Consider the following 6,990-nt stretch of genomic DNA (forward strand, 5'->3'; position numbering starts at 1 on the left):
GTTCAGTAGCACTTGCATCCACAATGATGAGATTGGTCATGAAACATATCAATTTCTGTCCAAGAAGTGACATGAATCCACTCCCATTTGCCTACCATAGCAACAGGTTTACAGCAGATGCCATCTCACTGGCTCTTCACTCAACCCTGTAATATCTGCACAATAAAGATGCATACAGCAGGGTGCTTTCTATCAACTATAGATCAGCATTCAATTCCATCATCCTCTCAAAACCAATCAACAAGCTCCAGAATCCTGGCATCAATATCTCCTTTGCATTTGGTTCCTCAATTTCCTCCCTTGCTGATCCGTCCATTCAGATTAGTAACAACATCTCCTCCATGATCTCTATCAGCACAGGTGCACCACAAGGCTGTGTGCTTACATCCCTGCTCTGCTTGCTTTACACTCATGACTGTATGGCTAAGCGCAGCTTCAATGTCGTATTCAGCTTGCTGATGACACCACTGTCGTAGGCTGGATCAAAGGTGGTGATGAATCAGCATATAGGAGTGTGATTGAAAATCTGGCTGAGTGGTGCCACAACAACAATCTCTTACTCAATGTCAGCAAGACCAAGGAGCTGAGTATTGATTTCAGGAGAAGAAAACCAAAGATCCATGAGTCAGTCCTCATCGGAGGATCAGAGATGGAGAGGGCCAGCAGCTTTAAATTCCTCAGAGTTATTATTTCACAGGATCTGTCCTGGGCCCAGCACACAGGTGCAATTATGAAGAAAGCATGGCAGTGCCTCTATTTCCTTAGGAGTTTGCAAAGATTCAGCATTACATGTAGAACTTTGACAAACTTCTATAGATGTTTTGTGGAGAGTATATTGACTGGATACATTACAGCCTGCTACTGAAACACCAACGCCCTTGAATGGAAAATCCTACAATGAGTAATGGATATGACCCAGTCCATCACAGGTAAAGCCCTCCTCATCACTGAGCGCATCTACACAAAGGGTTATCACAGGAACGCAGAATCCATCATCAAGATCCCACCGCCCAGGACACTGCCATCAGGAAGAAGGTACAGGAGCCTCAGAACTCACACCTCTGGGTTCAGGAACAATTAAGACCCTCAAACAGCAGGATCTTGAATGAAAAGGGATAACTGATCTTCCAAAGTGTATCACTATGCACTTTGCACCAACCTTTGTGTCATCTTCAACCTTACTAACTCATCTTTCCACTTCCTCATTCAAGTCATTTGTGTGTGTATATAGAATATAAATCTGTCCGTTACACCAGTGGCGTTTAGGGCAGCAATGAAGGTCCTCCATCTCTGGTGGTTTCAGGGCTTCCTTCATCATGTCAGTAGCTTCCTCTCAACTTTCACTATTGTCAGCTATTTAAGTTCCAGGTGTAGACTCAGGAATACTGTCGCACTCAGATGTAGAAGAATTCTTCAGTGCTGTTTCCGTAATAATTTTGTCTTACCAGTCAGGGTTATTAGCCCTGAGCTGAACCCCCAAACCTGGAGGACCGATGAAGCATTCTTAGTCTGTCCTTTACTTTTTGACCTGTTTGGCACAAGGTGACCGTACCAAGAGCCAAAACATAAAGTCCTGACTCCAACCAGCATAACTGTCTGGGTCATTGAGGCACACAAACCTCCAACCCACAACAGGATTGTGGTCCTCTAAGAAGAAGCCATTTATAAAAATCACAATAAGCAGGGGTACCAGAATAGATCTCTGCAGAACACCAGTGGTCCCAACCTCCAGGCAGATTATGTTCCATCTACTTCCACCCTCTGCCTGCCATGGACAAGCCAATACCAAATCCTCACAGCCAAGTATTACCTCAATGCATTGTATAATGAATTGATCTATATGAATAGTATGCAAGACAATTTTTTCACTGTAGCTTGGTACATATGTCAATAATAAATTAATTTATCAACATGGAGCTCATAGGTTAACTTTGTACTCTTAGTGTATGTACTTCAGTGTCTCTCTTAGGGATGTTATGGCAAAAGATTTCCAGCTTTTGCCTAATACTTAAGTCATAACTTGACAGAATTGATTGTGGACTTCAGAAAAGGTGAGACGAGGTCACGTACACCAGTCCTCATAGCGGATTCAGAAGTGGAAAGGGTGAGAAATTTTAAGGTCCTGGGTGTCAACACCCTTGAGGACCTACCCTGGGTGCAGCGTATTTATGCAGTTACCAAGAAGGAACTGAAGCGGCTATATTTCATTCGGAGTTTGAGGAGATTTGATATGTCACCATAGACACTCGTAACTTTCCACAGGCACACTGTGGAGAGCATTCTTGCTGGATGCGTCACCATCTGCTAAGGGAGAGGGGCACTGCACAGGATCAAAATGTGCTGCAGCAAGTTGTGAACTCAGTCAGCTACATCATGGGTACTAAACTCCCCAGCATCCAGGACATCTTCATGGAGCAATGCCTCGAAAAGGCGACATCCATCATTAAGGACCCACTTCACCAAGGACATGCCCTCTTCTCATTTCTACCAACGGGGAGGAGGTACAAGAGCCTGAAGGCACACACTCAGCAATTCAGGAATAGCTTCTTCCTCTCTGCCATCCGGTTTCTGAATGGACATTAACCCATGAGCACTACCTTGTCTCATTTTGCACTATTTATTTAATGTAAGTTTTATAAATATATATCAACTTACTGTAATTTACAGTTTTTTCATTATTGTGTTGCAACGTACATTATTGTGTTGCAACATAATATCAAATTTCATGAAATATGCCAATGGTATCAAACCTGATTCTGATTCTCAGATTATTCCTACAGTTCTACATAAAATACAGAAATTCATTCATGCAATCATGGTGCTTAATTCCATATTTCACTAAATTTTTGTAATAGGTCAGCTGTATTACTTTGAATATTATGATGGATGGTAGTCAAGTTATCCTTGAAAAATACATCCAAGCCAGTTTCAGAATGCAGCAGTTGTCCTGTCATTTTTAAGCATATACATACAAGACCATAGAACCATGATATAGGGGCCAAATTAGGCTGTGCTATTTCATCATGGCTGATCCAATTTGCCTCTCAGCCTAATCTCCTGCCTTCTCCTCATATCTATTCATGTCCTGAAGTCAAGAATCTATCAATCTCTACCTTAAGTATACATAAAGACTTGGCCTCCACAGCTGCCTGTGGCAAAGAATTCTGCAGATCCACCATTCTCTGGCTAAAGAAATTCCTCCTCACCTCCATTCTAAAAGCACACTCCTCTTTTCTGAGGCCATGTCCTCTGGTCTTAGACTCTCCCACCATAGGAAACATCCTCTCCACATCATTTCTATCAAAGCTTTTCACCTTTCATTGATCAACTTTCATTGATAGTTTTCAATGATGTCACCCTTCATTCTTCTGAATTCCAGCGAGTACAGGCCCAGAGCCATCAGACGCTCTTCATATGACAAGCCGTTCAATCCTGGAATAATTTTCATGAACCTCCTTTGAACCGTCTCCAGATTCAGCAGATCTTTTCTAAGATAAGGGACCCAAACCTGCTCACAATACTCCAAGTGAGGCCTCTCCAGTGCTTTATAAATTTTCATCATTACATTCTTGCTTTTACATTCTAGTCCTCTTGAAATGAATGCTAACATTGCATTTGCCTTCCTCACCACAAAGTCACCCTGCAAATTAACCTTTAGGAAATCCTGCACTTCAATTTTTTGTAATTTCTCTCCATTAAGAAAATAGTCAACCCTTTCATTTCTTCTACCAAAGTACATGATCATACACTTCCCGGCACTGGATACCATCTGCCTTTGCAAATAATTTTTTTGTGTTTTCTGTCCACTTAGAAAATAGTCAACCTTTTTGTTTCTTCTACCACAGCACACGACCATACATTTCCCAACACTATATCCGGCCCCCCTGCGCCCCCTTCGCCCATTCTCCTAATCTCCTCTTCTGTAGCCTCTCTACTTTCTCAAAACTATCTGCCCCTCTGCCTGTCTTCATATTGTCTGCAAACTTTGAAACAAAGCCATCAATTTCATCATTCAAATCATTGACACATAATGTAAAAAGAATCGGCCCCAACACAGACCCCTGTGGAACACCACTAGTCACCGGCAGCCAGTCAGAAAATTCCCTTTATTCCCACTCTTTGCCTCCTGCCAGTCATCCACTGCTTTATCCATGCTAGAATCTTTCCTGTAATACCATGGGATCGTAGTTTGTTAAGCAGCCTCATGTGTGATACTTTGACAAAAGCCTTCTGAAAATCCAAGTACACATCATCAACTGATTCTCCTTTGTCTATCCTGCTTGTTATTTCTTCAAAGTATTCCAGCAGATTTGTCAGGTGAGATTTTCCCTTGAGGAAACAATGCTGCCTATGGCCTATTAAGCATGTGCTTCCAAGTACCCTGAGACATCATCCTTAATAATCAACTCCAACACCTTCCCACCCACTGAGGTCAGACTAACTGGCCTATACTTTCCTTTCTTCTACCTCTCTCCCATCTTGAAGAGCTGAGTGAAATTTGCAATTTTTCAGTCTTCAGAACCATTCCAGAATCGAGTGATTCTTGAAAGATCATTAATAATGCCTCCACGATCTCTTCAGCCACCTCTTTCAGATCGCTGGGCTGTGCACCACTTGGTCCAGGTGACATTTACCTTCAGACCTTTCAGTTTCCATAAGACCATAAGACAAAGGAGCAGAAGTCGGCCATTTGGCCCGTCGAGTCTGCTCTGCCATTTTATCATGAGCTGGTCCATTCTCCCATTTAGTCCCACTCCCCTGCCTTTTCACCATAACCTTTGATACCCTGGCTACTCAGATACCTATCAATCTCTGCCTTGAATACACCCAATGACTTGGCCTCCACTGCTGCCCATGGCAACAAATTCCACAGATTCACCACTGTTACGTACCCTGTAACTGGGTTGCCAAACCAGCAGAAATGGATCACTCAGTTGGAGTCTGGATTACTAGAACTAAGAAAGTTTTATTAAAGAAACAAGCAACACAGTACTCTTAATCAAAAGGATAATGAATGCAACAGTTCAGCAATGATAAACATACATGTACACAGAATTCAGATAACAGGATCAATCAAGCTCTATCGTTGTCTAGGGGTAAATGACCAGTTTCAAAGTGACACAAAGTCCAGCTCAATTTAGTTCAGCTTGCAGTAATCGTTGCCATGGCGATGGACAGTGGGGGGAGGAGGAGAGAGAGCAAAACGAATGAGTATTCAACACAGCTTCCACACAGACCTTCGCAGTCAGCTTTCGTGCGAGCCCTTTGTGATGTCATCTGAGGTCACCGACCGTGACCCCTCCGTTTCCAGATACGACCATTTCTCTGCGCTGAACCTGGCACCCAGGCAAGGGTGGACACACACCAGGTTCCTGCCGATCGTGCCTTTCCACCCTGTGCATTTATGGCCCGGTACTTCCCACTGACTTGTGAGAGGCGCACCGCTTCCAGGGTCTCGTTACCTCAGGTGTCGTGTGTGTCCTGCCTTAGCGAACCTGTCCCTTTTTATCCCCCTGCTGGGGTATCGCCTGTCCATCACTTCAAACAGTTCAGGGTTCAAAGGGGGAGCCGCTCTAGACAGCTCTCTCTCCCGTTCCTTCATTACACATCTCCAAATGCTGCTCCATTGTCTTCCTTATCTCTCTCTCTCCCGAAGACAGGTGGCAGCCCAACTGCTGATCACACAGGACAGCTAACATCTATGTGTATTCTTGTCACACCACCCTCTGGCTAAAAAAATTTCTTCGCATCTCGGTTCTGAATGGGCGCCCTTCAATTCTTAAGTCATGCCCTCTCATACTAGGCTCCCCCACCATGGGAAACAACTTTGCCACATCCACTCTGTCCATGCCTTTCAACATTCAAAATGTTTCTAGGAGGTTCCCCCGTCATTCTTCTAAACTCCAAGGAATACAGTTCAAGAGTGGTCAAACGTCCCTCATATGTTAACCCTCTCATTCCTGGAATCATTCTAGTGAATCTTCTCTGAACCCTCTCCAATGTCAGCACATCCTTCTTAAGTAAGGAGCCCAAAACTGCACACAGTACTCCAAGTGAGGTCTTACCAGTGCCTTATAGAGCCTCAACATCACATCCCTGCTCCTATACTCTATTCCTCTAGAAATAAATGCCAACATTGCATTCACCTTCTTCACCACCGACTCAACCTGGAGGTAAACCTTAAGGGTATCCTGTACGAGGACTCCCAAGTCCTGTTGTATCTCAGAACTTAAAATTCTCATCCCATTTAAATAATAGTCTGCCCATTTATTTCTTCTACCAAAGTGCATGACCATACACTTTCCAACATTGTATTTCATTTGCCACTTCTTTGCCCATTCTCCCAATCTATCCAAGTCTCTCTGTAGACTCTGTTTCCTCAGCACTACTGGCTCCTCCACCTATCTTTGTATCATCACCAAACTTAGCCACAAAGCCATCTATTCCATAATCCAAATCGTTGATGTATAACATAAAAAGAAGCAGCCCCAACATGGACCCCTGCGGAACACCACTGGTAACTGGCAGCCAACCAGAATGGGATCCCTTTATTCCCACTCTCCGTTTCCTGCCAATCAGCCAACACTCTATCCACGTATGTAACTTTCCCGTAATTCCATGGGCTCTTATCTTGTTTAGCAGCCTCAGGTGCGGCACCTTGTCAAAGGCCTTCTGAAAATCCAAATACACAACGTCCACTGCATCTCCCTTGTCTAGCCTACTTGTAATTTCCTCAAAAAATTGCAATAGGTTTGTCAGGCAGGATTTTCCTTTAAGGAAACCATGCTGATTTCTGCCTATCTTGTCATATGCCTCCAGGTGCTCCGTAACCTCATCCTTGACAATCGACTCCAACAACTTCCCAACCACCGATGTCAAGCTAACAGGTCTATAATTTCCTTCTTGCTTCTGTGTCCCCTTCTTAAATAGCAGAGTGGCTTTTGCAATCTTCCAGTCTTCTGGAGCCATGCCAGAATCTATCGACTTTTG

This window comes from Mobula birostris, chromosome 4, assembly GCF_030028105.1.
Source record: "Mobula birostris isolate sMobBir1 chromosome 4, sMobBir1.hap1, whole genome shotgun sequence".
Lineage (NCBI taxonomy): Eukaryota > Metazoa > Chordata > Chondrichthyes > Myliobatiformes > Myliobatidae > Mobula > Mobula birostris.